Source organism: Anolis carolinensis, unplaced genomic scaffold (genome assembly GCF_035594765.1).
Source record: "Anolis carolinensis isolate JA03-04 unplaced genomic scaffold, rAnoCar3.1.pri scaffold_7, whole genome shotgun sequence".
Lineage (NCBI taxonomy): Eukaryota > Metazoa > Chordata > Lepidosauria > Squamata > Dactyloidae > Anolis > Anolis carolinensis.
In genome coordinates, this window is record NW_026943818.1 from 24,618,906 (window position 1) to 24,631,304 (window position 12,399).

Genomic DNA, 12,399 nt, shown 5'->3' on the forward strand with positions numbered 1-12,399 from the left:
CCCTGCTACTAGAGCCTGGATGTGGCTCTGAGTTTCAGGGTCACTGACATTGATAAGACACCTGCGGCTCAGGACTCGGAGAAAAAACGGCTGCTGGACTTGGCGGGGAATTTGCGCGGGGTTTTACTGAGCGGGAAGAGACTTTTCAAATGAGGGGGAGGGTATATAAAGGATGGTTGGCCGGAGCCTCCCATTCTTGGCTTTTTTGATGTTCATGTTTCCTACAGTAAAAGTTTCTGGTGATATCACAGAGAGTCTCGTGTGTTCATTCAGGAGCGGCTGTGGTGAGCTGACAGTATAGTAGTTGTCATCACAAACCAGCCTAACCAGACAAACTGTGAATCCTATCAAGAATTTCTCGTTACTACCAATATTTCCATATACAACACTCTATGGTACGTACATTTACCGATCCTGCATGCTCTGGTGTTCTGTTTGATGGGAATGCTTCCAAACACAAACTTTGCTAGGCCTTACTTTCAAGGGAGGCCTTATATTTAGCAATTCAGCAAAATCTCTACTAGGTCTTATTTTCTGGGGATGTCTTATTTTAGGGGAAACAGGGTAGCAAGGAAACCATACAACAACTTAAAACCACAGAACAAGTGTGAATGTTGCCCAGCCACTGATTGAGGTTCCGGGTTTTAGCCTGCCACTTTTGGACTCTCACTTGCTGAGGTGTTCCTATGAGTAGCAGATTTTCTATGAAGCAGGTGATGTGGCAATTCTTTGTGATATTATAAATTTTCCTTAGGAAAAGGCGATAATTTACAGCAGTGGTTCCCAAACTTATTTGGCCTTCCACCCCCTTTCCAGAAAAAATATGACTCAGTGCCCCCTGGAAAGGGGGGGCGTGGCTTAGAGGGGTGGGCGTGGCTCCTGCTCAAGAGGGCGGGGCTGAGCCTCTCCCCTAGTCCAAGATGCAGGGGGAGGAGGGGGAGGGGGAGGTGGGCGGGGCCACAAATGGGCGGCCAGGACTGGGATGGGCGGAGTTACGAGCTCTGAGGCAGGGCTGAGCTTCTATCCCTGCGGCGCCTGCCAGGACACAGGGGGCGGGGCTAGAGGAGGAGGCGGGGCATTTTCTCAAGTGCCTGACAGGGCTGAACCTCTCTGCCCGCACCCATGTTCTAACAAGCGCCTCAGGGGAGGTATACAGAGGCTCAGCCCTGTCTCATGCTCTTGGGAAGAGGCCCCGCCCCCACCCCTAGCCCCACCCTTTAGTCCTAAAAGACCTCTCAGGAGAAGTATAGAGGCTCAGCCCTGTCTCGGGCTCTTGAGAAGAGGCCCCGCCCCCACCCCAGCCCCACTCTTTAGTCCTAAAAGACCTCTCAGGAGAAGTATAGAGGCTCAGCCCTGTCTCGGGCTCTTGAGAAGAGGCCCCGCCCCCACCCCAGCCCCACTCTTTAGTCCTAAAAGACCTCTCAGGAGAGGGATAGAGGCTCAGCCCTGTCTCGGGCTCTTGGAAGGAGGCCGCACCCCCTTCCCTAGCTCCGCCCTCTGTGTCCCAACAAGCCGCTCAGAAGAGGTATAGATGCTCAGCCCTATCTCGGGCTCTTGGGAAGAAGACATGCCCACTCCTCTAGCTCCGCCCCCTTTGTCCTAACGGGTGCCTCAGGTGCTCAGCCCTGTCTCTGGCACTTGGGAAGAGGCCCCGCCCCACCTCTGGCCCCGCCTCCATGTCCTAATAGGTGCCATCACTGCCCCCCTGGATCGCTTCAGCATCCACCAGGCGGTGGTAGCGCCCACTTTGGGAATCACTGATGCTGCTGATAGGTCTGTGAAGACAGCTTCTATAATCTGCTGCCTTTCAAAACCATCTTCTATGTGCTGTTTCAGGTTCAACATTTGTGATGTGCCACTCTTCCCTTTCCTGAATCCAGATTGCTGTGGGATCCTAAATTTGTTTATTTTGTTTCTGCCTTAGAAGAATTATTCCCTTGAGTAGTGAAAAACATCGGAGTGCAGGTCATGTAATTTTTCTTCCCTATGCAAGAGTTTATTTCCTGGATAAGTGTTTATATAGTCATATATCTTTGCTAAAAGGCTAAGATTCAGAAGGGCAGCTCTGAAGGAACTAGATAAGATCCTCAAGTGTAAAATTAGACAATTCAATGCCAAGTCTGAACTATCTATGTCAAGGCATTTAAAGATTCAAGGAATGGCTGTGAAGGCTGGACAGTGAAAGGAGATACAGTAGAGTCTCACTTATCCAACACTCGCTTATCCAACATTCTGGATTATCCAACGCATTTTTGTAGTCAATGTTTTCAAAACATCGTGATATTTTGGTGCTAAATTCGTAAATACAGTAATTACAACATAACATTACTGCATATTGAACTACTTTTTCTGTCAAATTTGTTGTATAACATGATGTTTTGGTGCTTAATTTGTACAATCATAACCTAATTTGATGTTTAATAGGCTTTTCCTTAATCCCTCCTTATTATCCAAGATATTCGCTTATCCAAGCTTCTGCCGGCCCATTTAGCTTGGATAAGTGAGACTCCACTGTATTTGTATTCCAAGTACTAACCAGGGCTGACTTTGCTTTGCTTCCAAGATCAGACTAGATTTGGTGCCTTGAGGGTATCTAGATCCTCCCCTAATTCAAAACATGAATATCTTAGCGACAAATAACAATAATGCAGCTTGCGTTTGAGATGTTTTGGTTCATGACTGATTGCTGCAAATGTTTGCAAGTCTCAGGGTTCGTAAGAACAGTTTGAAAACCCTCCAGAATTTGTAAAACTAGCCATGATCCCGGATTGCTAGTTAGTCTGGCACTTCAAAAACCAATGAGTTAGGTCAGGGGTCCTCAATCTTTTTAAGCCAAGGGCCGGTCCACAATCCTTCAGACTGTTGAGGGGCCGGATTATCATTTGGAAAAAAAAATACAAACAAATTCCGATGCACACTGCACATGTCTTATTTGTAGTGCAAAAACAACAACAACAACAACAAGAACAATGAAAGAACAATACAATATTTAAAAATAAAAACAATTTTAACCAACGTACATTTATCAGGATTTCAATGGGAAGTGTAGTCCTGCTTCTGGCCAATGAGATAGTCAAGTTAATTAGAGTTGTTGTTGTTGTTGTTGTTGTGTGCCTTCAGACTTTGGGTGAGTCTAAGTCTAAAATTTATTTATTTATTATTTATTTATTTACTGCATTTATTTACTACATTTGTATCACACCCTTCTCACCCCAAAGGGGACTCAGAGTGGCTTACAAATTATATGTACACACAATATATTATATTATTAGCATAGCACAATATTAGCATTATATATTACTATATTGAACTATACCACTATACCGTAATATTATTAGTAATATTATATGTAATATAGAATATATAATTAATATTATTATATGGTATTATTATTAGTGTTATATTGTACTACATTATAATATTATTATCAATATTATATGTATATCTATATATATAAAAGAGTAATGAAATTTCGGCCTAGGACAAAACAACAAAACTACACATCCCAGAAACACTAAACTTGGCAGCACAACCCCTCATCCATGCCTCTACGTTCTTACAATAAACAGCTCCAGCTACTCCAGAAAACGGCCAGGCTTTGAGACTGCAAGGCTATTCCACCTGGCCAACAAAGGATTCCCATAAGCCACAGCAACGCGTGGCTGGGCAAAGCTAGTACAATATATTATATTATAAAACTGAGGGCGGGGGCCAGGTAAATGACCTCGCAGGGCTGCATCTGGCCCCCGGGCTTTAGTTTGGGGACCCCTGAGTTAGGTTCTCCAGTCCATCATCAGACAGAAGATAGTATTAGTGGCAAATGGGATCAAGAGAAGCATGGAAATGCCCTTTTGGGCCCCAAGTGCTTCTGAACCAAAGACATTTCTAGTGTCCCAATTAACTGATGGGTCGTCTGGACGTGGGAACTTTGCTGGTGCCAAAGCTGAGAAAACTGATCAAAATGGGACTTTCCTTCATCTGTCATGGCATTCCAGACACAGAGGTCAAGAATGAGACTTTTCTGCAGCGAGTTCCCTTTGTGATGAAGGTCCAAACCTGAAACGTTTGAGGAAAGAAATCTTCTCGTCAGGTTACAGAGCAAAGCATCTTCAGAGTCCAGTGGCATCCTTTTCGGCGACTGGCATTGCCTTGCTGTGCTTTCTGTGGATGGCAGACGGTCTTTTAGTTGCAGCACCATCCGCAGACATCCTCTCCCGGGCAGTTTAATAATCGCTAATGAGCGCTGTGATTTAATTATCGGGAGCTACAAGCAGAAGATAGGATTCTGCTGGCGGCAAGAGTGGCTCCCGGGTCAGATGGGATGGGAAATCCACTCTTGGTTTAGGAGAGGCTTAAAATGAGCTCTCCAAGGTGCTGAACCAGTTTCTGGTCTGAAACAGATTCCCTGGACATGGGAGTCACTCACCGTCAATGGATTCAGCCTTCTCCCTATCAAGATGGTATAACAACAACAACAACAACAATAACAGCAACTGGGATCTGCGCGCATCATCTGAAAATACGAGGGCTATCCTCACCCCTCCCTGCAGCTGTGCATCGTCACCAAAATGCTGTGCAAGCAGCAGAGTTTTGTGGGGAAGGAGTTGCCAAGCTCATTCATCACTATGATAAGTGCCTAGATTTGAATGGCGACTATGTTGAGAAGTGGTATTTGGGTGTGGCTTCAACTGCATATGGTAAATGTTTTCTTCTATACTTTGTTAATTTTTAATTCTGAAACGTAATCTACTTTCTGGATAGCCCTCGTACATCACACAGTCCTAAACGCTTGGAAAGTGTTCGACTTGTGATTTTGTGATACGAAATCCAGCATATAGATCTCATTTGCTGTGTCATACTCTGTCTTTGTGTCAATAATAATAATAATAATAATAATAATAATAATAATATACAACACACAGTCCTAAACGCTTGTGAAGTGTTCAATTTGTGATTTTGTGATACGAAATCCAGCATATACATCTTATTTGCTGCGTCATACTCTGTATTTGTGTCAATAATAAAAAATAATAATAATAATATAGTAATAATAATAATAATAATAATAATAATAATAATAATATACAACACACAGTCCTAAACACTTGGGAAGTGTTTGACTTGTGATTTTGTGATACGAAATCCAGCATATAGATCTCGTTTGCTGTGTCATACTCTGTCTTTGTGTCAATAATAATAATAATAATACTTTATTTATATACCACTTTATCTCCTCAAGAGGACTCAGGGTGGTTTCCAACATGTGTACAAAACAGTCAATGGTCAAAAACATCATACGACAACTTGAACACAGCAAACGTAATAAAACAACATCATAACAAGGCTAAAAAAAGTTCAGTTAAAATAGACATAGTGACAGGGAAGATTCAAGGAAGTATAGGGAAGATTTTGATTATTGTGGGCCATTCCTATGCTTCAGGGTGGCTCATGAGCCCCGTTGTATGTGCCTCCAGAGCTAAAAACAACATCCCATCCCATCGATTCCTGGGGTGATTTCCCCCATATGCAGAGATGCAACTTTTTACTTAACCCACCCACTTACGCCCATCCCAATCTCCCCAAAAAACTCGATTCAAAATGGCATATGGAAGTGACATGACACAACTTCCAGCACATAGAACCAGGGCACTGTGCAATCCTCTGCTGCCCCACTTTTTGCGCAGTTTTCAAATGTGCCAGTTTCTCTCTCCCATTTTCTGACGTTGTCTTAAGCTTTCTTCAGTTGCGGCAAACGAATCCAAAACTTTGGCCACCTTGAGCTGAGACTGAACTGCCATCTGCTGGGAGTGATTTGATGAGGTGTTTCTAGGGTTGGACCAAGTTGGGTCTCTTCCAGCTCTACGATTCCATCCATTTTAATTTGGGAAATGCCCCTGACGTAACCATGTCAAGAATTCAATGACTGCACATTGTTTAAGTCACATTGACCCACCATCTGCGCAGGGTTCCATACTTCGCACTTTAACAACACAACCGTTCAATGCTAAGGCTTCCCCGTCTGCGCAGGGTTCCATACTTCGCACTTTAACAACACAACCGTTCAATGCTAAGGCTTCCCCGTCTGCGCAGGGTTCCATACTTCACACTTTAACAACACAACCGTTCAATGCTAAGGCTTCTCCGTCTGCACAGGGTTCCATACTTTGCACTTTAACAACACAACTGTTCAATGCTAAGGCTTCCCCGTCTGCGCAGGGTTCCATACTTCGCACTTTAACAACACAACCGTTCAATGCTAAGGCTTCCCCGTCTGCGCAGGGTTCCATACTTGGCACTTTAACAACACAACCGTTCAATGCTAAGGCTTCTCCGTCTGCGCAGGGTTCCATACTTAGCACTTTAACAACACAACTGTTCAATGCTAAGGCTTCCCCCCAAACGGAACTGTAGAGGAGAGTCTACTGAACAAGCCAGGACCTGCCGCATACCAGTGCTGCCACGAAGGGGGAGGCATTACTTTTCATTCCACCCTCGTATAATGCTCCAGAGAAGAGAAACTCAAGGGAAGGAAGCTAAACTCCGGGGGGGAAATAAGCATTGTAATGTTTCGTAATATTTACAACATCTTAATGAAGCATCGAACCAGAAGTGTTCGGAGAGGTAGCGACTAGAAGGCCAGGATTGCCTTGGTAATTAGGGAATGTTATGTTGGAGGCTGCAGATCCTTTGGCCGCCAGAAAGAAATTGCAGTGAGAGCAGAACTTGTGAGATGCCAACAAGCCGAATGCAAATTAATAACCATATCTATACATATAAAAATGTAATGTCCGTAATTCCCATGGAGTAAACAACAAAACCACTGGACCAAATCACACCAAATTTGGTCACAAAAGGCATAGTCATCCAATCTATGTCTTTCCATCAAAAAACCCTATAAAATTAGGTCCAAATTACAGAAAAAAACCCAAAACTAAGAATTACTAATTACGCATGCGCAGAGCCCCTCCGGGAAACTTGGTGATGTTAGCCAGGTGAGCGGGGCTTCAGCGGCCACCATGCGCCACCTGAGAGGCTTCCTTCCTTTTCCCTGACCCATTTCCCCCTCCCGTGCCAAGAGGAAGAGGAACAGTCTTGCAGCTTCAAACACAGGCTGCTTCCCATTACATTATTTTCCATAACAACAGACTAAGCGACACCAACGCATGGCCGAGCACAGCTTGATAAATTCCAGAAGGAAACAACCAGAGCCAGATAACACCTCCCAACAAAGGATTCCTCCTCAGTCATTATTATTATTATTATTATTATCATTATTATTATTAAGTTCCTGGGAACCATCAAAATGAACAAAACCTGGCAGCCAGTATTAAAAAAAATTCTACAATCTGGACAGTAAATAAAGAACAACACTCTGAAAATAAGAGTATTCCAGACAGGAAACAACCAGAGCTAGCTAACACCTCCCAACAAAGGATTCCCCCTCAGAGTCATTATTATTATTACAGTAGAGCCTCACTTATCCAAGACTTGCTTATCCAAGGTTCTGGATTATCCAAGGCATTTTTGTAGCCAATGTTTTCAATATATCATGATATTTTGGTGCTAAATTTGTAAATACAGTAATTACAACATAACATTACTGTGTATTGAACTACTTTTTCTGTCAAATTTGTTGTATAACATGATGTTTTGGTGCTTAATTTGTAAAATTATAACCTAATTTGATGTTTAATAGGCTTTTCCTTAATCCCTCATTATCCAAGATATTCGCTTATTCAAGGTTCTGCCGGCCTGTTTAGCTTGGATAAGTGAGACTCTACTGTATTATTATTATTATTATTATTAGGTTCCTGAGAACCATCTAAATGAACAAAACCTGGCAGCCAGTATTAAAAAAATATTCTACAATCTGGACAGTAAATAAAAAACAACACTCTGAAAATATGGGTATTCCAGACAGGAAACAACCAGAGCCAGCTAACATCCTCCAGGGATGAAACAACCAGGCTTTGAAGCTGCAAGCTCATTCAATGCTAATCAAGGTGATTCATACTTGCTTCCACAAACAAAAACCCACTTAGGACAATGCCATAGCAATGCGTGGCCGGGCACATAAATACATGCACACATACAGGGGTGGCCTACACAGCAGGAAAGACAAGTGTCTCTGATGTCTAAAAACGGCCCGAAACCATACGGCGATAAACTCGCAGATGAGATTACATGCTGGAAAAGCATTCCATTGACTGGGAGATGTCAGGGGAACCCTATAGCTGTCTGCTCGGAAGGAAGTGCCGCCAAACGTGCCGGATTTACTCTCCGGTAACGCGAGCATCAGATGGCAGCTGGCTGTTACCTAAAGCCAGGGATCAGGTAACGGAAGGGGCTCCCTTTGGGCTCCTTATTGCCTGGCTCTTTTGCAGAGAGGCAAATCTGGAGATGCAATGGCCGGGGATGGAGCTACACCTGTTGCAGGTTGGCCTGAGGATGCAGCTGTGAATGGACCAAATAATAATACTACAACAATAATAATATATCTGCCTAGAAGATCAGGGGGCAGAGGACTCTTACAAGTAAAACAAGCAGTCAAAGAAGAACAACATGCCCTGGCAGAATATGTAAAGCAAAGTGAAGAACCTGCTTTGATTGAAGTCAAAAATCAGAAACTCCTCAAAGCACAGCAGACAAAAAATCAGTACAAGAAAACCGCACTACAAACTAGAGCTGACAGCTGGCACAACAAAACACTGCATGGAAAGTTCCTTGACAAAATTGAAGGAAAAGCTGATAAGGAGAAGACCTGGCTCTGGCTCACAAATGGGACCCTGAAGAAGGAGACAGAAGGCCTGATCCTTGCAGCCCAGGAGCAAGACATCAGGACAAAGGCAATTCAGGCCAAGATCGAAAAATCAGCTGATGACCCAAAATGCAGACTGTGCAAGGAAACCGATGAAACCATTGATCATATCCTCAGCTGCTGTAAGAAAATCGCACAGACAGACTACAAACAGAGGCACAACTATGTGGCCCAAATGATTCATTGGAACGTATGCCTCAAGTACCACCGCCCAGCAGCAAAGAACTGGTGGGATCACAAACCTGCAAAAGTATTGGAGAATGAGCACGCAAAGATACTATGGGACTTCCGAATCCAGACTGACAAAGTTCTGGAACACAACACACCAGACCTCACAGTTGTGGAAAAGAGAAAGGTTTGGATCATTGATGTCGCCATCCCAGGTGACAGTCCCATTTATGAAAAACAACAGGAAAAACTCAGTCGCTATCAGGACCTCAAGACTGAACTTCAAAGACTCTGGCAGAAACCAGTGCAGGTGATCCCGGTGGTGATCGGCACATTGGGTGCCGTGCCAAAAGATCTCAGCCGGCATTTGGAAACAATAGACATTGACAAAATCATGATCTGCCAACTGCAAAAGGCCACCCTACTGGGATCTGCTCACATCATCCGAAAATACATCAGAGTCCTAGACACTTGGGAAGTGTTCGACTTGTGATTTTGTGATACGAAATCCAGCATATCTATCTTGTTTGTTGTGTAATAATAATAATAATAATAATAATAATAAGGACAGAAACCCCAGTGGAAAACAAATGTTTTATCTCTTTCCAATCTGATGGGTATAAATATAAAAATATATAACTATAGAAAGGATACATTTATACATCTATCTACCTATCTATCTGTGTATATATGTATGTATGTACGTACGTATGTATGTATGTAGAGCAGTGGTTCCTAAACTTATTTGGCCTACCGCCCCTTTTCCAGAAAAAATATGACTCAGCGCCCCCTGGAAAGGGGGCGTGGCTTAGAGGGATGGGCGTGGCTCCTGCCCAAGAGGGCGGGGCTGAGCCTCTCCCTAGTCCAAGATGCAGGGCTACGAGGGGGAGGTGGGTGGGGCCAGAAATGGGTGGCCAGGACTGGGGTGGGCGGAGTCACGAGCTCTGGGGCAGGGCTGAGCTTCTATCCCTGTCCTGCAGTGCCTGCCAGGACACAGGGGGTGGGATTAGAGGAGGGGGCGGGGCCTCTTCCCGTGCCTGACGGGGCTGAACGTCTATACCCCGCCCTCGTGTTCTCACAAGTGCCTCAGGGGAAGTATACAGAGGCTCAGCCCTGTCTCATGCTCTTTGGAAGAGGCCCCGCCCCCACCCCAGCCCCGCCCTTTAGTCCTAAAAGGCCTCTCAGGAGAGATATAGAGGCTCAGCCCTGTCTTGGGCTCTTGGAAGGAGGCCCCGCCCCCTTCCCTAGCTCCGCCCTCTGTGTCCCAACAAGTGCCTCAGGAGAGGTATAGATTCTCAGCCGTGTCTCGGGCTCTTAGGAAGACGCCACACCCACTCCTCTAGCTCTGCCCCCTGTATTCTAACAGGTGGCTCAGGTGCTCAGCCCTGTCTCCGGAACTTGAGAAGAGGCCCCTCCCCTCCCCTGGCCCCGCCCCCATGTCCTAATAGGTGCCATCACCGCCCCCTGGATTGCTGGGAATCACTGATGTAGAGATATAGATACACATACATACACACATCTATCTATCTATTTATCTATCTATAGTAAAAGTAATGGTTTCCCCTGACATTAAGTCCAGTCGTGTCTGACTCTGGGGGTCGGTGCTCATCTACATTGCTAAGCCGAAGAGTCGGCGCTGTCCGCAGACACCTCCTAGGTCATGTGGCCATAAGCGTGACAGCATGGAGCGCCATTACCTTTCCGTCGGAGCGGTACCTATTGATCTATTCACATTTGCATGTTTTCGAACTGCTAGATTGGCAGAAGCTGGGGCTAGTAGCGGGAGTTTGCTCCCCGGATTCGAACCTGCTGACAAGTTCAGCAGCTCAGAGATTTAATCCGCTGGGTCATTGGGGGCTCCTCTATCTATCTATAATAATAATAATAATAAAACTTTATTTATACCCCGCCACCATCTCCCCAACGGGGACTCGGGGCGACTTACATGGGGCCATGCCCAGACACCATACAATATAACAAAATAAAACAACATATCATAACACAATATAACAGTGCAAAAATAATCATATACATTACAGCACAAATCAGAGAAAACAGTAAAAAACAGGGCGGGCCACATGAACACTTAATTAAAAACTCGGGAGAGAGAGACATAGGAATAGGGTGAAACAGGGAAATATACACATAATAAAAGTGTAAATATGTATGCATATATGCGTGTATGTGGTGGGATGTCCACTTCACAGACAAGCTCCCACTTCCACAAAATGATCCCCACCAATGGCCCTCCTTCCAATGACATTGCAGGTTATAGCGAGTGCCGTGAACATGTCCAAGAGCCCTGCCAATGTCCTCCACAAACACCACACTGCCCACCACCCAAGTGAAGGTTTTTGTAAGAGGACAATTGCATCCTCCACCACAGATATCCCAGTGTTTCTTCCTCTTTCCATTGGTGTGGAATTTGCATGATCCTGCCCACTGCCTCTCCCATAACCCTTAACCAATAGTTTTATTTGTTTATTTGTTTTATTTAGACAAAATTAAAAGGGTGTGTGTATATATAAAACTACCTTTACCTATATACAGTATATATTTATGTATATAATAAAGTGAATGTTTGTATGTGTGTATGTGGCAGCTTTCTGATTGGCCACCACTTTCTCAGGCCACTGTGATCGCCAGGAATGACAGACCTGTTCCAAACTTGGCACACATAACTCCTATGATGCAATTTTCGTCCTGGTGCCGTTTGGGGGACGAGGGGCCACAGATGATGGGATTTGCAGTACTTTCAATCACTTCGGCTCCCACAGATCACTGTGACACCCACCAGTCATGGAACTGGACCAAACTTGGCACACAGAACCCCCATAATTTTCGTCCTGGCGGGTTTTGAATTCCAGAGTCAAGATGCTGGATCTGTACCTACAGTAGAGTCTCACTTATCCAACATAAACGGGCCAGCAGAACGTTGGATAAGCGAATATCTTGGATAATAAGGAGGGATTAAAGAAAAGCCTATTAAACATCAAATTAGGTTATGATTTCACAAATTATAAGCACCAAAGCATCATGTTATACAACAAATTTGACAGAAAAAGTAGTTCAATACGCAGTAATGTTATGTTGTAATTACTGTATTTATGAATTTAGCACCAAAATATCACGATATATTGAAAACATTGGCTTAAAAGAGCAAAAATAAAAGTGAGGAGGACTGTCAATCCTCCTCCTCCTCCTCCCACCCCACTTGGAAAAGAAAAAAAGAGAGAGAAAAAAAAGGGCTCTGCAATTTCCCGGGGCATTGTGGGAGGAAACAAGATGCGGGCGGAGGCGAGCGGCGGGAGAAGGCTGCAGAGGGGCGGGGCCCGTCGCTGCGGCGGCCAATGGGAGCGCGCGGCGGCGCGCGGCGGCTGGTGCAAGGGGGCGGGGCGGCTATTTGAAGCGGG